At 44.8% G+C, this 24,582-nt stretch overlaps 1 protein-coding gene and 1 non-coding gene across 2 annotated transcripts in view; both read left to right on the top strand.

Moving 5' to 3' along the window:
• PDE10A (phosphodiesterase 10A) overlaps positions 1-24,582 on the top strand; it is a 577,986-nt gene that overhangs the window by 227,430 nt on the left and 325,974 nt on the right. The window lies entirely within an intron of this gene.
• LOC113898951 lies at positions 22,087-22,190 on the top strand. The gene has a single exon (XR_003512802.1). It is a non-coding gene; the product is annotated as a U6 spliceosomal RNA (small nuclear RNA).

Here is a 24,582-nt window from a genome sequence, read left to right as displayed (position 1 = left end):
TTTTTTGAAAATACTCGTTTCAAATAGATTACCCTTAACTCTGTTTTACCCTATAGACAATAATGCATGCAAGCATGCTAAATCACTTCAGTCGTGTCCAACTGTTTGTCACCTTATGGACTGTAACCCGCCAGGCTCCTCTGTCCATGGATTCTCCAGGCAAGAGTGCTGGAGTGGGTTGCCATATCTTCCTCCAGGGGATCTTCCCAACCCAGTGATGGAACCTGCTTCTCTTAAGTCTCCTGCAGATTCTTTACCACTAGCGCCACCTGCCAGTATTCAGTTCAGTTCAGTCCCTCAGTCGTGTCCAACTCTTGGCCACCCCATGGACTGCAGCACGCCAGGCCTCCCTGTCCATCACCAACTCCTGGAGGTTGCTCAAACTCATGTCCATTGAGTCAGTGATACCATCCAACCATCTCATCCTCTGTCGTCCCCTTTGCCTTCAGTCTTTCTCAGCATCAGGGTCTTTTCCAATGAGTCAGTTCTTCACATCAGGTGGCCGAAGTATTGGAGTTTCAACGTCAGCATCAGTCCTTCCAATGACTATTCAGGACTGATTTCCTTTAGGATGGACCGGTTGGATATTCTTGCTGTCCAGGGGATTCTCAAGAGTCTTCTCTAACACCGCAGTTCAAAAGCATCAATTCTTCAGCACTCAGCTTTCCTTACGGTCCAGCTCTCACATCCATGCATGACTACTGGAAAAACCATAGCTTTGACTAGACGGACCTTTGTTGGCAAAGTAATGTCTCTGCTTTTTTAATATGCTGTCTAGCTTGGTCATAGCTTTTCTTTCAAGGAGCAGTGTCTTTTAATTTCATCACTGCAGTCACCATCTATAGTGATTTTGGAGCCCAAGAAAATAAATTCTGTCACTGTTTCCATTATTTCCCCATGTATTTGCCATGGATTGATGGGACCAGATGCCATGATCTTAGTTTTTTGAATGTTGAGTTTTAAGCCACCTTTTTCACTCTCTCTTTCACCTTCATCAAGAGGCTCTTCAGTTCCTCTTTGCTTTCTACCATAAGAGTGGTGTCATCTTCATATCTGAGGTTATTGATATTTCTCCCCGCAATCTTGATTCCAGCTTGTGCTTCATCCAGCCCAGCATTTCACATGATGTACTCTGCATATAAGTTAAATAAACAGAGTGACAATATACGGCCTTTATGTACTCCTTTTGCAGTTTGAAACCAATCCATTGTTCCATGTCTGGTTCTATTGCTTCTTGACCTACATACAGATTTCTCAGGAAATTCTTCCCATCTCTTGAAGAAATTTCCACAGTTTGCTGTGATCCACACAGTCAATGGCTTTCGCATAGTCAATAAAGCAGAAGTAGATGTTTTTCTGGAACTCTCTTGCTTTTTCTGTGATCCAACGGATGTTGGCAGTTTGATCTCTGGTTCCTCTGCCTTTTCTGAATACAGCTTGAACCTCTGAAATTTCTCAGTTCACATACTGTTGAACCCTAGCTTGGAGAACTTTGAGCATTACTTTGCTAGTGTGTGAGATGAGTGCAATTGTGTGGTAGTTTGAACATTCTTTGGTATTGCCTATCTCTGGGATTGGGATGAAAACTGACCTTTTCCAGTTCTGTGGAAACTGCTGAGTTAAGGAACCTGGAGGTATAGGGAAGTGATAAGTCACCATCCAAAAGTCATTAGAATAAAAATAACTTGATCTAATCACATGGAACCTCTATTTTCTCATCTATAAATAAAGATAATGAGTAATGTTCTTGTTGAAGATAAACTAGGGAGTCAGAGCATCTCCATTTGAATCGCAGCTTTTCACTTCCTTGGCTCTGCGATTGATGCTGATTTAGTAAGTGGCCTCTGCTGTGTTGTTTGCTGTGTTAAAACCATATAATAACCTGGAGAGCCTGCCATGTGGCAGTGTCTACACTACTTGCAAGAGCACATTGCTCCCACTTATGAGATCAGAAGCTGAGGCTCCTGCACACAGACTGGCCTGATAAGTTGGATCTCTTATAGCTCTCCCCACTTGACACTGCAGGCAGAGGGTTGACGTGGGGACAGCCTCGGGTGGAAACCAAAGACGAGCAGGAGAGGTGCTTTCCGAACAGTCCTCAGGGTAGAAGGTGAGGAACGGGATCTGGTTAGTATGGTACCAAGGCAACTTCTTTAAGAAGCTGTGAAGTGTTAGCAGTGGAGCAAACCGGTGGCGGTGTGTGGGAGCCCCGGTGCCTCATTTCTGTAGTTCTGTACAACTAGAAAGACTGCAAAATAGAAACGTTTTTAAAAGTGCCATATCCAGGAGCGTTTATAAAACAGGTGAACTAGAGTATCATGGACTTTATTCCTAGTGCCCAGGGTAGAAATCAGCGCTTTGTCGGTACACAGTTACTAGTGAATGAATGAATGATTCACTCACCTCAGTAATAATGAATGACAGCTAAGACACAGGCTCATCAGTGGTACCAAAATAGCTCACTAGGAAGTGTTTTCCTCTATAAAAGGTAAGGTGACGTCAGAGCAGGCATTAATTGAACACCTCTTGGCAAGTGTTGGACACTTCAGGGCGCCGTATCTGATTTGTTCTCAGTTAGTCCAAGCAGGCAGTACTGAGTTTCAGCTTTCTGTTGGTGAACTGGGATGGTGAGCCTGCACTTCTGCTGTGCTGCGCCGTGTGTGTGCCGGGATCTGGGCTGGCACAGAGGGGAGAGACAAGCGGTGCTGGAAGCAGGGTGTGTAGGAGCCAGTTGTCCACACAGGGGGCCTGCTCAAGGAATCGTCTTGCTGAACTGAAGGCAGGCCAGTGGCCAGAGATCTAAGTCTAATCTGCCTTGGTCATCATTGTGAGACACGCTGATCCATTTGCTCGTAAGCTTGTCTTAAAATACACAGAAGCTAGAGGCCAGGTGCAGTGGTCTTGTGCCTGTGTGAGGACCGCTTGACTTAGCCCGATGGACATAGTTAGTTCTGGAGTCAGACGGGTTGGGTTTGGGTCAAGGTGCATCTCTCACAGGCAGGTTGCTTCACTTTGCGCTTCGTTCTTTTCTAGTGAAAGGGGGTTACTACCAGTGCCCCTTTGAGTGATTGCCATCGTAATGATTAGGAGAATTTGGAGATGGAAAGAACTGGAATGAAGTCCTTAGGCATCAGTAGGTGCCCCTTACTATGATGATTATCCTGATCTGCACCAAACACATGTGGCTTTGTTTAAATCCCACTGCTCTTTCATACCTTGCTGCCAGCATTTCATCACAGTACGGATTTTACAGTCTCAATATGTCATCTTTGCAAATGAAGTATCAGAAAAATGGAAATAAAATCTCTAGAGAAAACCTTTTTGCCTATAATTTGTGGTCTTGTAAATTTAGAAGTCATATTCTGCAGAATTTTTTTTAAAAAGTTAATCATAAAAGATATAAATAGGTCTTCCTGTGTCCCCATCATCAATCCCACTTCCTTCCTGCCCACACCATAAGAATCCACTCACCTAAATTTAGCAGCTTTTGTTCACATTCACATTTTAAAATTTCTACTGTATGTATATATATTTTTCTGTATAATACATAGCATTGTTGTGTTTACTTTTAAATGTTATAAGATGATATCCTTTTTTTAAAAAAAGTTATTGTTCATGAAGTAAAGTTGCTGGGTAGTAGTAAGGTACACCTGTACTCTGCTACCGGCAGATCCCTCTGGAACTGTGTCAGCATCAAACTGCCATTAACGGTTTTGGATGATGTAGATCTTTGTCAACAACATTTTAGTTACCCATCTAGTAAATTCCTGGAAAAGGGCATGGCAGCCCACTCCAGTATTCTTGCCTGGAGAATCCCATGGACAGAGGAGCCTGGCGGACTCTCCAGTTCATAGGGTCGCAAAAAGTCGGACACGACTGAGTAACACTACATCTAGTAAATGTGTTTGTTTTAACCACCACCAGTAATAATACCAGTGACAGCAATGAAGCTGGAGGAATAACCAGGTTCGGGATTCTTCCTCAGAAGTACCTGTGTGTGTGCCGCCTTCGGTTTGCTCGTGTTTTGCTACTGTTACTCTGGTGACCACTTCTCTCTGAGTGCGGTTTCCGTCTCCTGAGAAACATTCTGAGCTAGGCATCGAAAACTCTCTTAGCCCTTGAGTTCCTGTAATAGTCTTTATTTTTCCCATACTCTTGAATAATAGATTGAGTAAAAGAAAATTCTGTTAACATTTATTTTTCCTCAACACTTTGAAGATACTATAAATATTTTCTGATCAGTGAAGAAGTTCCCGCAGGCCCATTTTGTCCTTTCTCAGATCAAATATCTTCCTTCTCTGGTTATTTAACTTTTTTCTTTTTGTCTTTTGGCATTCTGTAATTTCACTTAAAGTCTGCGATGGTTCATTTCATTATTATGTGTTGACTGGACTGGACCATTTGGTCAAAGATTATTCCGGGTGTTTCTGTGAGGGTATTTTTGGATGGGATTCCTCTGTAAATTGGCAGACTGAGTAAATCATATTGCCCTTCATGGGCTTCCTTGATAGCTCAGTTGGTAAAGAATCCACCTGCAATGCGGGAGACCCTGGTTCCATTCCTGGGTCAGGAAGATCCGCTGGAGAAGGGATAGAGTACCCACTCCAGTATTCTGGCCTGGGGAATTCCATGGACTGTATAGTCCATGGGTTCGCAAAGAGTCGGACACGACTGAGCAACATTCACTTTCAGGGTGTGGCTGGGGCTCATCATCCGATTGGCTGAAGGCCTGATGGGAACGAAGGACTGACCCTCCCTAAGTGAATCCTGCCTGTGGCCTCGGCTAGAGCGTCAGCTCCACCTGTGTCTACAGCAGCCTCCAACCCTCACACCCAAACTGGGACAGATGATGATTTCATGAGGAACTTCCTTATAAGAATCCTCTTTGTATATATATTATTAATTCTGTTTCTCTGGAGCCTCCTGATGAATGCAGAGTTAATATCAGGTGTGTGGATATTTATCCTGCCGGGAAGTGGTGCGCTCCTCTGATGTGAGAGGTCTTGACGTTCCACAGTCCTGAGCAGTCTGCCCTTGTGTCCGTCTTGGCCATGCTCTCTATCTCCTCCTCTGGTGCTCAGACTGGGCACGTGCTGGTGGCCCGTTTGCGCGCCTTGTCTCCTAACAGTTCCTTTCCATGTCCTGACTCTTTGGTCCAGGTGTGTTCTAGGTAATCTTCCATTCCACCTTCTGGTCCACCAGTTCTCTCTCGTCTCCGTCATCCAATATGCTGCTTATTTCTTTTTCTATTTTCAGTGACTATATGTCCATTTCCAGAAGCTATTATTTGGTTCTTTTTCAAATCTGCCCGCTTCTTTCTTCATAACACTTTTGCTTTGTGGTTCTCAGTCCTTTCCTATCTAAGAATTCCAAGTAGACCTGTCATTTTTCTCTCTTGTCCTAGTTTTTGAAGTGGGGGGAGTGCTAGTCTTGGTTTGCTGTATGTCCATAGCCTCTGTGTATGCTTGCCTCCCATTTGGTCATTTTTCACGTTGATACCTTTACACTGGGAAGCATATGTGGCTTAGGTGGTGGCCACGCTCCTCCAGATGGGTATTATTTTGCTTTTGGCAGGTGGTCCAGGAGCAGCACCTCCCTGTGAACCATCCTTAGGCTTTTTTTTTGCCCCAGGGGGTGGGTTCCCACACTGCACAGACAGTGTAAGTTAGATCCCAAATCCACGCAGTCATCGTGTTTTACTCCTCAGAGATCTTTTCCCCTAGAGACCAGGGAAGCATGTGCTGCCTGCAGGCTCTCTTTCCAGTGAATAGATCCTTCTAGCTTCCTTTTCCGTGGGGATGCAGCCCGTGTAGAGTCCCAGGTCTAAGCTGATGTCTCAGCTTTGTTTCCCCAACTTGCATGGACCCACAGCCTCATGCCATATCCACGAACAAGAGGTGAATGTTGCCTGGGGACCTGGGTGTTGCATTTGGGTCCTACAGGTAACCCATCACTAGAGGTGCTATTTTTGGCAAAAGAGCATTGTTCCTTTCCCCCCTCATGATCAGATTGTCATTTTATGCTGCATCTGTACAGCAGTTTTTCACATATTGCGCTTTCTTGGCTTCTCTGAAAGCTCGGTGCAGGAAGAAGAGACTGAGGTACAGTAAGTAATGAGAAAGTGGCATTATATCTTTTGAGACAGGAGAACAGTTTAATTTTCTCCTGTCAAACAACTGGGTGTTTTAATAATCTTAGCCTTTTAAAGTCTCAGACTTTCAAGTTTCCTTACATCTTTGACATGATTTCTCTTTGCACATTCCACCCACACTTTATGAGCATAATAACGTGCTAACACTCTTTCTTCTACTGCACTTTTTGTTCAGAGAATTCTAAGTGCTTTGTAGACCTTGCCATTTATCCTGACAACACCTTTGCACGCTGTGGAAGCTAGTTGGTTAGCGGGAGAGTTGGTTTAATTGAACATGAGGACCAGGGAGCCCAACACTGAAAACAGATTATCCCGTGAATAAGTTCACACACGTGCAGCCAGAAACATAGGAAGAGTCTTTCCCCCTTGCCCAGCTCAAGGAAGGGGTTTTAACCTAAAACAATATAGAAGAAAGTAAATCACCATCCTGCATGGTCTTCAGAGAAGAGACTTAATAGGCTAGCTTCTTGCTCGCTTTTGCTTTGTATCTCTGACTTTATGGGGCATGGCTGGTGAAGTTTTCAGCAAGACGAGAACAGGGCTTACTAGGATAATTGCAGTGGGAAAGAAAGCATGTCTGTAGCCCTGATCAACAACGTAGGAAGTGGAGGGCGTGCCGTTTCTGGAACAGCGCAGCCTTCCTTGGCACAGAGAACCTGTGGGCTTGAGAGCAGGTGGTGGTCAGTCATCCAGACAGATGACTGGCATCCCAGAGAACTGTCATGGGGAACCAGGGACCTGAGGGCGAAAATGCCAACAGGCTCCTGTAAGAGAGCTGTCAAAAGGTGAAGGGCTGCCGGGACATCGTGTGGAGTTGGCTTAACCCCAGGAAAACCCTGGGTGGTAAAGCAGGAAGGGAGAGCATGGACTAACAGAAGGGCTAAGGCTACGACAGAGGATGAGATGGCTGGATGGCATCACTGACTTGATGGACGTGAGTCTGGGTGAACTCCGGGAGTTGGTGATGGACAGGGAGGCCTGGCGTGCTGCGATTCATGAGGTCGCAAAGAGTCGGACACGACTGAGTGACTGAACTGAACTGAACTGAAGGCTACGTTACCGTCAGAAAGCTGGTCGAGTTTCTTCAGGTGAGGACACGCTTACCTTCATGTTTCCTGAAAGCCATAGCAAAACAGACAACAGGGTGAGCTAACTCAGAATGAGAGGCTTCTCACTGTGTGGTCCATGCCGTGCCAGGAGTAACTTTCTCATAAAAAAACACTTATTTCCCTGTCATAACTACATCCAGAAAAGTTCGTTTTGTGAGTTTCACATAAAGGATCTGAAAACCATGGGCATGTCTTTAGTTTTACCAAAAACGTAGAGGCATTTGCCTAAATGAGAGGATGAGATGGCTGGATGGCATCACCGACTAGATGGACGTGAGTCTGAGTGAACTCCAGGAGTTGGTGATGGACAGGGAGGCCTGGCGTGCTGCGATTCATGAGGTTGCAAAGAGTCGGACACGACTGAGCGACTGGAGCGACTGAACTGAAATGAACTGAAAGGCGTTTACCAAAAACGCCTTTATTGTCTCCTTCTTACCTTGGCCCTTGATACCAGGTGAAAAGAAAATACTGAGTCTCCTGCAGGTCTAGCTCATCATACAGATAATAACTCTTTCTGAGCCCTACTGCCTCCTAGGCATAGTGCTAAGTGCCCTAATGCCTGAACGCACACAGCCCTCGGAGTAACACGATGCAGTGTGTCCATCCTGTGGGTAAGGAAACTGAGGCCCAGGAAGGTTAAATGACTCGCTGTTGCTACAGTATTCAGAGTGGCAGTGTTAGGGTTTAAACCGAAGTCTGGGCTTTAGAGGGGAGGCATTTTACTGCTCTGCAGTATTTCCTGGATCAGTAGCACTTGGACAGGGCTTGGAGAATTATCCTTGAGATGCACTCAGACTTTGATCTCACATGACATTTTTATTGGTTTGCTCTTACTGTGTTAAAGTAACTATTAGGTTTTCTCTTTAGAAAATTAGTACGTATTGATGGCAGCAGTTCATTTTTCCGCTCTTCCAGTTACTAATGCAAAACGCTGGAGTCATCCTTTGCTGACTCTCCTCCAGCCACGCTGGTCTTTGCCGTTCCTCCAGCCCCGCAGGCGCGCTCTGCACGCTGTACTTGACGTTGCTGTCCAGTCGCTCAGGTGTGTCTGGCTCTTTGCGACCACATGGACGGCAGACTTGGTGCTTCTGCCCTGACGCCCCTTCCCCAGAGAGTCTCAGGGCTCCCTCCTTCAATCCCTTCCTGTCTCTGCTCAAATGCCTGCTTGGCACAGGAGAGTCCAGACCCCTCTCCTGACACCACAAGCCCCTTCCCTGCGTGACTCCTCCACAGCACTCACCACCTGCCTGCCTGCTTGACAGCGGTATTTCTCTCCTGTCTGTCTGTCCCAGGGGCTAGGTTTGCCTGTCACATTCTCTGCTACGTCTCCGGGACCCACAGGACGATGGTTCCCTCTGGAGGTGTGGGGTGTAAGGAGGGGAAACCCCAGAGCTTCTGGATTGGGGTAGTATTCTATCACTGGCCTGGATACCTGAATCCTGAACTACTTGCTCACATTTTTGTATGCATGCTGTAGAGAGGATAGTGCAGAAAGCCTTCTGGGATCAGAGGGAGTGATGCCTTTGACAAGGGGACCTCAAATAGAGAAAGACTTCCGAGCAAATGTGGCTTTTGGCTTTCAGTTCAGTTCAGTTGCTCAGTCATGTCTGATTCTTTGTGACCCCATGAACCACAGCACACCAGGCCTCCCTGTCCATCACTAACTCTCAGAGTTCAGCCAAACCCATGTCCATCGAGTTGGTGATGCCATCCAGCCATCTCATCCTCTGTCATCCCCTTCTCCTCCTGCCCTCAATCTTTCCCAGCATCAGGGTCTTTTCAAATGAGTCAGCTCTTCGCATGAGGTGGCCAAAGTATTGGAGTTTCAGCTTCAGCATCATTCCTTCCAGTGAACACCCAGGACTGATCTCCTTTAGATGGACTGGTTGGATTTCCTTGCAGTCCAAGGGACTCTCAAGAGTCTTCTCCAGCACTACAGTTCAAGAGCATCAATTCTTCGGCGCTCAGTTTTCTTCACAGTCCCAACTCTCACATCCATACATGACCACTGGAAAAACCATAGCCTTGACTAGACGGACCTTTGTTGGCAAAGTAATGTCTCTGCTTTTTAATATACTGTCTAGGTTGGTCATAACTTTCCTTCCAAGGAGTAAGCGTCTTTTAATTTCATGGCTGCAGTCACCATCTGCAGTGATTTTGGAGTCCAGAAAAATAAAGTCATGGAACACGTCGGAAGAAATAGAGGAGGGGTGTGGAAATGCTGGGAAGGAGTGATTTTCCTTCAGCTTTACCTTTGCTTGTTCTCAGGGTCCCCTACTGTTTTTTTTTTTTAACCCAGTCTTGAGTTTTGCGTGGTCTTGGGTTTTTTTTTCCCTTGTCTTTTAATTGGAGTGCAACTTCTAGTAATTTTTTCAGAAAACATGTACAGGTGGCATATTATATATAGGTGTGTGTGTGTGTGTGTGTATATATACGTGTGTGTATATATATATATATATATATATATATATGAAAGTCTATCAGCTGCCTTCAAAACACAGCTTGACTGCTCAGGTCATTCGATCACAAACAACAGAAATTTGCTCCACTGTCTCCAGCTTCTGGTGGTACCTAGAAGCCTGCACCTCATCTGGTTTACCCTTAAAATAAGCTGAGACTTTTTTCTGCCTAATAATCCATGGCAGGCATGGTTATCTGAGAACAGATATGAACACTTTCAATATTTGCTCTCCCCTTTGCAGTTTTTTTTTTAAATGTTCACCTTTGAAGTTATCACCCCTGTAGACCTAATCAAGCTAATGGTTTTAACACACTTAAGTCAGAGATTTACCAAGACTGATCCCATTAGTACAGTGACCCCCACAAACTTTGGATCCATGTGGCTGGGCCCCAAGGTTACCCACTGAGCGCCCCAGTTAGGTGAGTATTGGGTTACTGCCTCCTAGTGGTAGGAGCAGGTGGTGATTATTTATTCTTGGGCTTCCCTGGTGGCTCAGCTGGTAAAGAATCGGCCTTTAATGCAGGAGACGTGGGTTCGATCCCTGGGTCGAGAAGATCCCCTGGAGAAGGGAATGGCAATCTACTCCACTATTCTTGCCTGTGGAGTCCCATGGACAGAGGAGCCTGGCGGGCTATAGTCCGGGGGTCGCAAAGAGTCGGACATGACTGAGCGACTAACTCTTCCACTTTTCACTTGTGTCTCTTCACGCAATCTTTTTTTTAAAAAAGGTTTCTAACTCTCCATGTTTGAAACAATTGCTTTAAATAATTTATCCAAATGTTCTTTTGTTTTACTTTATCTCTTTATGTCTTTAAGTTCGAAAATGAAATCAGGATAAAAAAAAATCTATTGTATTTTGAGTGTTTTGCTTCTGAAGAAGGCTGATATTCAATTTCACTGAAATTGAATTTTCACTGGAAAGCTTTAAATACATGCATTTTCCCTGACCTCTGTTTAATTCACGTCATTCAAAGACAGTTCTTCTTTTATGAAAAATGTTTATAATTATTCCATCATATAAATTAGTCAACACAGAAAGCAGAGTCCCAAAAACTAAGGACTTTGAGATCAACTTGGGCCCTAAAAATCGGAGCTGTTTGGCCCAGGAGGTGGTTTACGTCTCACTGGGGATGTGAGTGTCTTTGGATGTGGTACAGTCTCTCCCAGGCTGTTCTCTGTTCTTATTCCAGGGTATTTTACATTTTCATGTATCTTCAGTTCAGTTCAGTCTCTCAGTCATGTCCGACTCTTTGTGATCCCATGGACTGCAGCACGCCAGGCTTCCCTGTCCATCACCAACTCCCGAAGCTTGCTCATGTATCTTACCTCCACTTCAAATGGCTTAAAAATGCATTTTGCCTAAATATGTTATCGTTGCAATATCCTTGTTCTTTTTTCTTTTTTCTTTTTTAACTGTTGCAACTCTTCTGGTATTGTCATAGTCATTATCATATCAGCATCGTGGGGGGGTCAATTTTTTGCATGGTGAAAACTGGCGTGTTGGAATTGTAAATGGATTCTTTGTCTTCAGACGTTTCTCAGAATGTGTATTGTTTTGGAGAAACTCTGCGTGGAAGCAGGAGAGCTAATCTTTGTGCTGGGTCAGTGCCAGCACCCACGTCACTCCTGAAGGAGGGGTGAAGCCAGCTCTGAGCTGGCTGACGTTTGTGCCCTCCTCTCCTGGTGTGTGGTGAAACCCACGAGTTTCTTCTTGTGCCCCAGAAGCTGCTCCGTAGGTGCTTAGAAGAGTAGCTGGGCAAAATGAGAGCAACGGTGTTGACTCTGAGACTCCATGAAAGGGTCAGCTGCTCTAATGAGCTTTCAGAGATTCTGCCAGTAGATAACTTCTACTTCAGGGTGCAGGGCCTCAGAAGAAATCCCGCACAAGCAGAGTTCCTGCAAACTGCCGTAGATCTCACTGTCTTATCTTCTCGAAAGTGTGTGTGCTGGGGGTGCATGGGATTCCTTGAATGGTTGGATTTTTGCCTAGTTTTCTGCTAAAGACTAAGGCCCAGTTGTCTGAGAAGAAAACAATTTAAATCCCCTTTGCTTCTTTCTCCCTGCCCCCCATCTCATTTTTGCAAGTGTACAAAGCAGCTTTGAATTTTGGTCTTTTCAGCAGCATAAGATGAAAAGCAGCTGGACAAAATAAAATGTCTTCATTTTTCTTTGGAAACATGGGTTATTGAACTTATGTTTCATTAAATAAACAAACAGGCTAAGATTTTTCCTTGCAGTGAATCAAGTGATTGGACAAGAAAGCAAATGATTTATTCATTTCTTTTATAGTTTTTGGTCTCCTGGCCCTCTTCCTCCTATCTGTTCCCTCCAAATTTCCATAAACATTTTGAATTCTTGAGTAGACCACTGTGGCTTCAGCCTTAGGAAAATAACCAATGAGCTGGCTCAGGAGACACTTGCAGGCCATCTGTCAATTTGGGGCCGGCTTTTTTGCAGTAATTCCTTCCCGGACCCTGAACTCTCTTCAGGGAAAGGAAGGAAGAGGAAGAGACACGTAGAATTAACTTTTTAAAAATCCCTGGACTCCTGGAAAGGCTCCTTGGCTTCAGTAGGCATGAGTCCCTCCTGATTCACTGGAGGGTGGCTTTTCTCTGACAGGCTCTACATGCTGACCTCTGACGTAAGCTCCTGAGCAAGAATCATGACAAAAAGTTAAGTAAAATTTGGCTGCAACATTAGGATGTGATTCTGAAGAGGAAACGGGTGTCAGTTCTCAAGAACTCTCCTCCGTGTTAGTCACGGCGCTCCTGCGGTCAGCGCTTCTGCGTGAAGTCAGCCTTCAGCTCATCCGGGGGGCCCGGTGCGCGGTCATCGCAGCTGGGAAACCGTGTCCTGTCCGGTGCTGGGCCCACAGCACGGACTCCGGCCCGGAGGCAGGGCGGCTGGAAGGGCAGAGACGCCTCAGCGCGCGCTCCCCTCCAGGGCCACGGAAGGATCCTTTCCCCTGGACTGTCTGTTGACACGATGGCACATTCACCTTTTCTTCTCCCTATGCCCATCTGCCCTTGGGGTTGCTTTCTGTTTTGCTGGTTTGGAGCACATTTGGGCTTCTCTGTAATCTCTAGTTGGGTCACAAATGAAGTGGAGAACTTTTCCCAGAGCGGAGTTTCGGCTTGTTTTCCTTGAGTAGGCATCTGTTCTTATAAAATACGGTGCTGTGTGTTCAACTCAGCAAGGGAAGTCCTGTGTTATTCTGTGCCCTGATGTCGGGAGGGATGGGTCTGCCCAGAGAAGCTGCTTCTCAGGCCGGGTGGGATCCACCGGACACCCCCACCCTGCCTTTTACAGACAAGCCAGCAAGGACGACTGGTCCAGCAGCATTCTGACTTGCAGCCACTGAGCTTTTGCAGGCCTCCTCCCACCAGCTTTCTCCTCATTTTTTTTAGCCCCGTGGTCATCTCTTCAGGTTTTTGCTGACATTATTTGAATTATGTCATCTGGGTTTATTTTGCTTATTTATAAGACTAGCTGTGTTTGTCACTAAATGTAAAATTTTGAAGATTTTCATCTAACTGTTGAGGATAATTCTTTTCCCCAGGGGAAAACATTTTTTCTGATGTTTCCTCATTCTGTTTTTCCCAACATGATAATGCTTTCCAGTTCTGTAGAGTGTTTCTCAGTTTATGTGTCTGATCGCTTGAGAGGGTAGTGAACCCCTGGAGTTCGGTATGCTTCCTCCCTCGCTTCTTCCAAGAGCCGGAGCACCGCAGGACGTGAGCCTTCTCCTGGCATGCGTTGTCTTCGCTCTGTGAGACCCTGGAAGTGTATCCTGTGAACTGTGTGGCTCCTTGGTTCTTCCTCCCCCTGCCTTGCATGTGCACAGTAGTACAATATATTATACACTTGTCTGTGTTAAATCAAGTAGAAATAGAGCTGTTATTTCCAAGACCATATTCTCAACAGTGGGAGTGAGCCTCTGAAGAAGACAGTTCAGTTCAATTTAGTTCAGTCGCTCAGTCGTGTCCGACTCTTTGCGACTCCATGAATCACAGCACACCAGGCCTCCCTGTCCATCACCAACTCACGGAGTTCACTCAGATTCACGTCCATCAAGTCGGTGATGCCACCCAGCCATCTCATCCTCTGTCGTCCCCTTCTCCTCCTGCCCCCAATCCCTCCTAGCATCAGAGTCTTTTCCAGTTAGTCAACTCTTCGAAGGAGGTGGCCAAACTACTGGAGTTTCAGCTTCAGCATCATTGCTTCCAAAGAAGTCCCAGGGCTGATCTCCTTCAGAATGGACTGGTTGGATCTCCTTGCAGTCCAAGTGACTCTCAAGAGTCTTCTCCAACACCACAGTTCAAAAGCATCAATTCTTCGGCGCTCAGTTTTCTTCACAGTCCAACTCTCACATCCATACATGACCACTGGAAAAACCATGGCTTTGACTAGATGAACCTTTGTTGGCAAAGTAATGTCTCTGCTTTTGAATATGCTGTCTAGGTTGGTCATAACTTTCCTTCCAAGGAGCAAGCGTCTTTTAATTTCATTGCTGCAGTCACCATCTGCAATCATTTTGGAGCCCCCCAAAATAAAGTCTGACACTGTCTCCACTGTTTCCCCATCTATTTGCCATGAAGTGATGGGACCAGATGCCATGATCTTAGTTTTGTGAATGTTGAGCTTTAAGCCAACCTTTTCACTCTCCACTTTCACTTTCATCAAGAGGCTTTTTAGTACCTCTTCACTTTCTGCCATAAGGGTGTTGTCATCTGCATATCTGAGGTTATTGATATTTCTCCCGGCAATCTTGATTCCAGCTTGTGTTTCTTCCAGTCCAGCATTTCTCATGATGTACTCTGCACATAAGTTAAATAAACAGGGTGACAATATACAGCCTTGACGTCCTCCTTTTCCTATTTGGAACCAGTCTGTTGTTCCATGTCCAGTTTTAACTGTTGCTTCCTGACCTGCATATAGATTTCTCAAGAGGCAGGTCAGGTGGTCTGGTATTCCCATTTCTTTCAGAATTTTCCACAGTTTATTGTGATCCACACAGTCAAAGGCTTTGGCATAGTCAATAAAGCAGAAATAGAGAAATGGAACTCTCTTGCTTTTTCCATGATCCATCAGATGACAGCGCTGATTTCACTCGACTTCTGTAGCTTGAACCAGATGGACAGGGCCCTTCAAAACCCCTGCACTCACAGCCGTCTCATTCACCGGAGAGGTGGATGAGCTGCCACGTCAGATTTTGTAGATAATGGCATGGAGCTGGAGGTCCAGCTGGACAATGGTGAAGGTCAGTAGTGGCAGAGAGAGTACATCTTTATGGGAAGCAACAGAAGAAGAACCGGGAGGCAAACAGGTGGTGGCAGGGGAGGCCTTCAGTCAGACTCTAAGGAGAGATCAATACAAATGGCTGGCCTTCCCGTAAGTGTCACAGAGCAGAGAAGGGCATCTTTAGGAAGAGGGAGTGAAGAGGCAACCCCGAGCCTTAGGGGTCGCCGTAACCCGGCCCTCGCGCCTGACTGCACAAGTCTCGTGGATTCTCGTGGACTTGGAGCAGGAAAGGACCTGAAATGAACAAGCTGCAGTGTCTCGGTCTTCTGCGTCCCCGGAGAGGGAGCCTGCCTCTGCGGCAGTGAGAAAAACGACCCTGGAATCCCATGTCGTCTCCACGGATGATCAACAGTCTCCAGCTTTCGAGTGTTTGACCTGCTTGACCGCACCCTGCGGTTTTCACTCTGCATTTCCTTCTACCCAGTTATTGGTAATAGAAGTAAACCTCAATTGATGAGAGCCATTTTTCAGTCAATGTGGAAATTTGGACAAACTTCTGTTAATGACACCTGTAAGTATAGCTTAGAGAAATCACAAGGACCTGGTAGGCATGATAAAAGAAACTTTGAAATTATCCTTGAGTGTCTAGATGGATCTCATGAAGACATATTTATATATAAATTACTATTAATATTTCAGGTTAGTAAAGACAAGTTACAAGCCTCAATTCTAGGTAGTCTTTTTCCAACAGTCTTAACAGCCTACCTGTTGCTCGGTCAGAATGATAGTTATGGGAATAATAATTTTTCTGATGTTCTTACCACATTTTCACATCTGTAACACTCGTGGTCTCAAAATGGCCCTGAGGAGAACAGTAAAGAATTTAACCTCATTTGATAGATGAAAAACCTATAGAGAAGGAGATTAGAATTCTAGTGTCTTTTCCAAATCCAACATCACCATGCTATGAATTTAAATAAAATCTCCAGTTTTGTATAATGTGTACATGGCAGAGTCTCCCAGCATTAAATCTTCCTCTCGTGACCCTGTATATGCACACAGATTAAGGCCATTTTAAATGGAGTGTTTTGCTAACTAATCTTCAGACTTTTAATTTTGATGAACTATATGCTACAAACATTAAACCTGTAGCATACACCAAAAGCCTGATTAGTCTTGATAGCTTATATAATTCATGGCATGCGTTTCTCAGTGAAATAAAATTCTTTTTTTTTCAGTTTCTCTCAGAGGAATTTTATTATTTGAATGAAATTCACAGACTTACCTCCAAGGGAAAATTAAAAAATCAAACTGTTACTTTCTTCCTTGTTTGTTCGTACACCTTCAGCATTGGCTTGAAAGTGAAAGTGTTACTGTCAGTCGTCCGACTCTTTGTGACCCCATGCACTGTAGCCCGCCAGGCTCCTCTGTCCATGGGATTCTCCAGGCAAGAATACTGGAATGGGTTGCCATTTCCTTCTCCAGGGCATCTTCCCGACCCAGGGATGGAACCCAGGTCTCCTGCATTGGCAGGCAGACGCTTTACCATCTGAGCCATCAAGGAAGGCCTATGTGTTTTGATCACTGGGAGATTCAGGATGCACACGGCCCTCTGGGGACTTCTGAGCGTGACAGACGTGGCTTGGATTTCCAGCTCTGCTGCTCCCTGCCTGTGCCCCGGTGAGCACGTCCCTCCGCTGAGTGTGAGCAAATGAAATTTCGTGTGAAAGAGGACAATGAAGGCTCATTGTTTTCGCTGGATATGTCATGTTGTAAGCAGAAGGACTCAGAGATCATTGTATACGAGATAGAAAGCGCTCACCCCTACCTCCTGAGAAAGCGAAGAAGAGAGAACGCATGTGGAGAAGTGGATGAAGGAGAAACTGAGATGTGTCTGGAGTGAATCTCAAGACTTGTCACTGCCGTCCAGGTGAGAGGTCCACAGCCTCCCCCCGTGGGCACTCTGAACTGCCACGGCTGGTGTGACTGTGGCTCTGGTCAGGTCCGCTTTACAGTCATAGCTGTGTGTTTATCTCCTTGGCTGGACTGTATGTATCCAGAGAGAGGGAGATGAGGGCCTGATCATTCACTCTGTTGTCTAAAGCAGAGGGTGATGTGCCTGGGTTCATGTTTTGTTTATATCAAATCAAGAGGAGTTATTATATATTAATTCAAGTAAAAAGACTGTCCAAACTAAGCTTCTGGGTGCAAAATATAGATTTATTTATTTTGGAACAAATTTTATGAAAGGGTTCATAAGATCAATGGGCTTTGTTGTTTTACCTGCAAAGGTGTGACATAATGTTAACTGATTATCAGCGTGCTCAGCAGGAGGAAAGGCCCTGAACTATATACCTGACTTCGCAAGTGTCTTGCCTCACCTGGTGGTGTTCTGGCATGAATATGAATAAAAACAAACACTTTAACACTTGTGTCATAGTTATAAACCAGTTTTGCAGAATTAGGTCAAAGGAATCGACCTTCTGTTTTTCACAGATAATGATAAATGTAGTAGGAAATTCATCGTATTTGCTTTGTATCACAGCATTGGGCATGTTTGGAAATAGATTTCTGTAAAGTTCATCCAACCTCAACATGAGGTTAATCTGGTACAATTATCTGACATAACCCTGTAATTAATTCTTTACCATTCAAAAAATTGGAGGGCAGTATATTTGATTAAATTTATAAATTTGTTCTCTAACACCCACATAAGAAATCAACTTGGAATCCTTAGGTTTAGAAAAGAGTGTAATGCCCTGAGAACTGTAATTTCAGCACCAAAAATTGGTTGCTAAATGTGACAAGATTGTAATCAACAGTCCTCAGAGGAAATTTTTAACAGCTTTAAGAGTTTCATTAGAGCCTCAGCTTCTCTTAATTTATATATCAGCATCTTTTTGTCTAGACCATACTCACTTTATGTCATTTAACATTACAATCAATGAATTAAAAGAAGTGCAGAAATGTGTAAGGTGGGTGATATTTATGCGCCAGTGAGTTTACAGATGGGGCTGGTGTGCCTACTGGGTACAGAGTACCCAGTACCCGCTCCTGTGTGACTGAGTGTGGTAGGGAGGGCAGTGAATGTCCTTCCTCTTCTGTTTACTACAAAGAAACTGTTTACCAGAAAAAGCATCTGGATTCTATTGCTTTTTAATTCGCTGTAGATCATGGATGAAGTCTGGAACCACTTACGATGTAAGTGGCATTACAATATGGACAGGAAATAAGGGTGACAAAAAAGCCTCCCCAGAGTTGAGAGGTTCACATTCAACATCCCTCCTAGAAAATTCTCTTGGGTCTTAATTCACATCCCAAAGTATCAGTAACCTTGAAGCAAATAAAAAGCAATACAGTGTTTTCAAGTTAAGAAGTCATGAATCGGATTGGGGATGACATCATTTCTTACCAAACACTTACATATTTTTGAAGCTTAGTTTCCTAGCTCAAGGTTCAGAGGAAGTGATAGAATACATGAAATCATCAACCCTTCATACTAGAAGTCGGTCTCAGCCAGGGCAAGAAAGCCCTTGTATCTTTGTCCTCCTGTCCTGCCCAACAGGGGCCCAGTTCTCGTCCCTACAGTGCAAGGCAACACATTTTATTTTTGAGTAGCTCAATAGAAAGTTCTTTATAATGAGTCAGTCTCTCTCTCCATATAATTCTTTCAATCTTCTACATTTAAAGATGTCTAATTGCTGGTTTGTATGGCATTCTTAATTTCTAAGACTACAGATGTTGTGCTTAGTTGCTCAGTCGTGTCCAACTCTTTTGTGACACCATGGACTGTAGCCCGCCAGGCTCCTCTGTCCATGAGATTCTCCAGGCAAGAATACTGGAGTGGGTTGCCACGCCCCCTCCAGGGGATCTTCCCAACCTAGGGATTGGACCCAGGTCTCCCGCATTGCAAGTGGATTCTTTATCGTCTGAGCCACCAGGGAAGCCCACGACTACAGATGGTCCCCAGTTTATCATGGTTTGGCTTTCAGTTTTCAGCTTTACAGTCGTGTGGAAGTGATGTGTGTCCAGTAGAAACGGTACTCCCAATTTTGAATCTTGATCTTTTCTAGGCAAGGGACGCGTGGTTTGCTCCTCTTCCCTGCTGCCGGGCAGTGAGCTACAGCTCCCAGTCAGCCACGAGATCACGAGGCTGAAAGGCCAATACACTTCCAACTATTCTGTTTTTCACTTTCAATACTGTATTCAATAAACTTCATGAGCTATTCAACACTTATTACAAAACAGGCTTTTTGTTAGATGATTGTGCCCAACTGTAGGCTAATGCACGTGTTCTGAGTATGTTTAAAGCCAGCTAGGCTAAGCTGTGGTCTTCAGTAGGCTAGGTGTACTAAATATGTTTTAGACTTAATAGTATTGTCCACTGATGATGGGTTTATGGGGAAAGCCCCATTGTAAGTTGAGGAAGATCTGTAGTTCCAGGAGACGGTACATGCTCTCCCTGTGATTTCTCTTTGCCAATTTCAAGACTGCATGAACACAGCCAGTGGCCTCCTTAATCCCTGGGACTGAGAACAGTAGTGCTTAAGTGGCCAGGCCAGAGCAGGGGATTGGTTGGTGTGGTCTTCCATTTCTTGAGAATGGACTTGCTTTTATTCATCCTAGAATTGTGTCACAGCTCCCTAGCTCTTACCAGTCACATCAGGTCATCTGCTGAAATTCTGTGATGGAGCCAAGGACTGCCTCTCCTGAGGACACTCACTTTCACCATACACTCTCGTGAGCTCAGTGTGTTGAGATCTCAGCTGTTAGTTAAGGCGATGGCATTTGTGTTATTTGGTCCATGTAAATATTCCTCATAGCTGAGCTAAATAGGGTACCTGAATTCCATTTTTTTTTAATCTTGTGTAACTTATTTTCCCTTTGCTTAGAATTAACCTTGTTTTTTGTGTGCTTTATTTTTTAGCTATATCTTAGTTTGATTTTTTTCCCCAAATGCTCTAACAGATTTGTCACAGCTAACAAGCCAGTTTCCAAATTTATTTCAAACATGTTCAGAGCTCCCCACCAGCCCTGTGGTCTGTTCGCTTGGAGCACTCTCCCGGCACCTTCGGCTCTGGCCCACTGGAAGGGCCACACCTGTTGCACACTGTGGCCCTGGGAGCTGCTTCATCAGCAGCCTGGGGCGCGCCCGGGAGCCCCTCTACCTCGTGTTTCTCTTTTTGTTGGTTCGTGCCCTCACTTTGTCGGAACCCATTATGTAGTACCTTTCTGACAAAGGGTACCTGGAGTAAACATTTTGAGACTGTGTATCTGTGAAGATTCTTTTTTCCTCCCTCCATTATGTTTCCAATGGAAACAGAATTCGAGGTTGAAAACCCGTTTTTGTCTGAGTTCTGGACACTTTGCTTCACTATCTTCTGGTGTCCAGTGAGGTTCTTAAGAAAGAGAACACCATTCTTCCTCCCTTCCCTTTGTCTGCGGCCTCTTCTTCTCTGGGAGCTCTTGGACGCTGTTCTGGATCTCCGCTGATGATAGACTTTAAAATGTTACCCTTGTTTCCTGTCCATACTGTAACGCCACTTACACACTGACATCGTAAGTGGTTCCAGACTCCATCCGTAAAAGCAATCGGGTTGCTTTTTAATTCACTGTGGACCATGGATGGTGTCTGGAACTCTGGGGAGGCATTTTTGGACTCTCTCTCTTGTCCCAGGCATGTGATATGTCAGACAGTTCAGAGACTTACTGGAGAAGGAAATGGAAACCCACTCCAGTCTTCTTGCCAGGAGAATCCCAGGGACAGAGGAGTCTGGTGGGCTACAGTCCACAGGGTCACACAGAGTCGGTGTCTTTGTGACTGAACAACAATAGCAGAGACTTATATGCTTCAGTCCTGGGTTATTTTCCTTATTATTTCTTCTGTTTTTTTTTTTCCTGTGTTGAATTAATATTTATATTTTTTATCTTTTCTCTTCTTTAGTTATTTTTGTTCTACTTTTGAGAGTTTTTCAATTTTTTCCCTGAAATTCTCCACTGATTTTTACAGTTTTTAATGTTCTATTTTTTCAAGAATTCTTTACTGTTCTCCAGTTGTTCATTTTATAGCATTCCTTTTACCATGAATGTAATATATTTTCTTCTCTCTCTGAGAATATTATAGTGTTAAGAACTTTTTTTCCTCCTTGTGGTCTCTTTCCAAGGTTCTTTTAACTGCTCGTGATTTTGGCCTCAGTCTTCCATGTTGGAAACTTTCCTTGACTATTGCGTTATCCTTCATAATCCTTTCCTACTTAAGAATGACACCTGAAAAGCAAATTGGCAGCTCCAGTGAAGTGAGAGGGATGTCAGAGATTGTGGTCTGGTGAGCTCTCTGTAGAATGACTGTATGGGGCGATCTCGGGTGTCAGTACCGGCAGGTCTTGTTTCTGGCACGGTCTGTTCTGGGGAAGAGGCCTCCTGTCTCCTGTCAGGGCAGGGTGGGTGCAGGAGTAGACACTGGAAGCGCACATTCCAGCAGCTGCGTGGGAAGAGGCAGCTGGGGCAGTGTCGGGGCGCCCTGCATTCAGAAATGCTGCTTCTTAACTGTGTTCCTGTCGGTCTAGAGCCTCAGCTCTGCCCTCCTCTGTGTGCAGCGTTCTCCATCCTCTCCCCAGTGTGTCTGATTTCAGAGTCTCTCTGCTTTAGTTTGTCCCAGGAATAAATCCTTTGCTTCTTCTAGGGATGGGGGAAAGTGTCTGCAGGTCTGGACTCTCGATGTAAGGCTTTCAAACCAACCCCCTTGTATGAATCAATATCTAATTTCTTTGAAATGTCTTCATCATGGCTTCCATCTGTAAATTATGGAAAATTGATAAGAGGACCTAAAAATCTTGCTATGTTCCTATTGGTTTGTCACTGAGAGTGGGAAAGACATTGGCATAAGCCTGGAGAATAATTATAGAACATGTGTGAGTCAGGGTCAGAACCTTAAGGAAACGCTTCACTGCGAGTGGAGGAGGCAAAGTTGGGCTTCAACAGTGACAGTTAAAGCATCTGGTGGAGCCAGGATAAATACGTTGAATCCTCAAGTTAGTGAGAGCGTTTATTACTATAAGTGTATCATAAACAGTCTTATTTTCGTATACTTATGTTAATGTACTTCTTCCAAGGATTTTGTTTCAGTGCTTGGTTTGGCAGAACGTGTACTAAAATTGGAACTTAGAGAAGAATAGCATGGCTTATGTGCAAGGATGACAAGTAAATTTCTACTATATTTCACATTTTCAAAAAATTAACTCAACATTTACCAAGGGCCTAACCATATAGGTTAAAACTATAAAACTCTTAAGAGAAAATAAAAAGAAAACTTTATGACCTGGATTTACAGTGATTTCCTGGGTATGATTCCAAAAGCATAGATGACAGTGAAAAAGGGATAATTGGCCTTCGTCAAAACTTGAAAGTTTTCATTTTAGTTTTGGGCACAATAGACAGAGTGAAAAGGCAGCCCACAGAATGGGACAGAGTATTTGCAAATCATGTATCTGATGGTGGATTGCCATCCAGACTGTATAAAGCACACCTGCAACTCAACAACAACAAAACTCAATCCGATTAAAAAATGGACAAAAGACTTGAATAAACATTTCTCTGAGGAAGGCATACTAATGTTCAGTAAGCACATGAAAAGATGCTTAACATTAGGAAGCATTAGAGGAATACAGATCAAGACCAAAATGAGATACCACTCCACGTCCCTCAGAATGACTGTTTTTTTTTTTAATATATAAAAAGGAAAATAAGAAAAGAACAAGAGCTGCTGAGGATATAGAAATGTTGGACCCTTGTGAAATGTGGATGGGAATGTGAAAATTATCCAGCAGCAGTGGAAAATAGTGTGATGACTCTTCAAAAATATATGATCCAACAATTTCACTTCTGGAAGTACACCCAAGAGACGTGAAGGCAGAGTTCAAAGAGATAGTTGTACATGCCTATCTATGTTCACAGTGGCCGAAAGGTAGAAGCAACCCAGGTGTCCATCAGGGATGAATGGATGAAAGAATGTGGCTATATCCACCCAGTGGGATATTCTTCACCTTCAAGAGGCCGGGAATTCTGACACATACAACAACATAGATGAAGCTTGGGCAATGTGTTAAATGAGATAAACTTAAGTTGATAAACTTAAGTTGCAAAAGGACAAATACTGCACGATTCCACTCAAAGTTCCTAGAGTAGTCAGGTTGACAGAGATGGAAAGCAGATTGGTGGTTCCCAGGGCTCGAAGTGGAAAGCCTGGGGGGTAGCTTTCAGTGGGCCCAGAGCTTCAGTTTGGGAAGATGAAAAGACTTTTGGAGACAGCCTGTGATCACGTCTGTATAGCAAGGTGAGTGCGCTTAACACTTTCAAGAGATCCGCCTTAGGCTCATGGAGTCTGGAGCTCGGCTTTAATAACAGAAGAAGCAGCTGGTGACGACAGGAACTTTTACACTTTGGACAGTGAACCAAACACTTTTAAAAGGTAAAAATGGTAAAGTTTTATGGTAAAAGTTTGTGTGCGTATGCACCGAGATTTAAAAAAATTTCAAGGCAGGAATAGCCATTAAAAAGAAAACATTTGCGTTCCCAGGTATTTCATCTTGCTCAGATGTTCAAAACCGTCTTGAGTGCCTCCTCTCTCTTAGTTTTCTTCATGATAGAGTTCTTTCTGTCTTCACCCATTGCTTCCTTTTTCCTAAATGCACAAAGATCTGTCTTCCCTCCTTCCCTGAGGCATAATAACATCTTCCTCCTCATCCAGTTGCTCACACAGCAGCTAGGCTCTGCACCCTGACTGCTCGTCCATAAACGTGAATCCCTGTCGTCACCAGCTTCTCCTTCCCTTATTAAAGCCGAGCTCCAGGCTCCATCAGCCTAAGGCAGATCTCTTCCAGCACATTCTCCACACAGGCCTCATCCTGCCCGCTCTGCTTCGCATCTCCAAGCATCCGCTCTTCTCAGAATGCCTCCCACCTCACCTCCATGCCCTGCCCCGAGCGCTCCTGAAACTGCTTCCTGAGGCCTGGCCCTCTGAAAGCCGCTGATGGCCAGGGACAGCGCTGCTTCCACGGTCCTCACGGGGCACCGGGTCCTGCACAGCGGGACTCGCCTCTCAGTGTGCCTGCGGCTCGTGTTCCATCCTGAAACACCCCCTCTCGTGCCTTGCCCTGCTGGGTGCCTGAGCTCATTCAGAAAATAAAGGAAAATGGAGGAGCTGCTTTTGTAAAGCAGCCATGCTGTGAATTTCACAAACTGAATCGACTGTAAATAAATTGTGCATTTTACAGTTGTGGAAATTTACCACCCCGGCCTCGGTGCCCTGTTGTCGGAAAGACTCCCTGACTGTTGGTGGGTGCAGAGTGCAGGCCTGGCACCTGGGCACCTGGTTTCTGCAGTCTGGATGAGAGCATGCTCCGTGGTCTTCCTGCTAGAACTCGGCTCTTCCGAGCTTTGTCCTCCGCGGGTGAAGTTACTTACTCTGTGGCTTCGTCCCTAAGCAGACGGCCTGCCATAGTCAAGGAGCCTGCGTTTCCTCAACTCCCAGGAATGGTGTAGAGAAGGAAGGGAAACCTGAGTGCTCTGGTGGAAGAGGCTAAGGCTTTTGTGCTAGTCACTCAGTCGTGTCTGACTCTTTG

This window comes from Bos indicus x Bos taurus, chromosome 9 (assembly GCF_003369695.1).
Source record: "Bos indicus x Bos taurus breed Angus x Brahman F1 hybrid chromosome 9, Bos_hybrid_MaternalHap_v2.0, whole genome shotgun sequence".
Lineage (NCBI taxonomy): Eukaryota > Metazoa > Chordata > Mammalia > Artiodactyla > Bovidae > Bos > Bos indicus x Bos taurus.
Note: the sequence above shows the minus strand (reverse complement) of the source record. Positions and strands in the feature narration are given on the sequence as shown.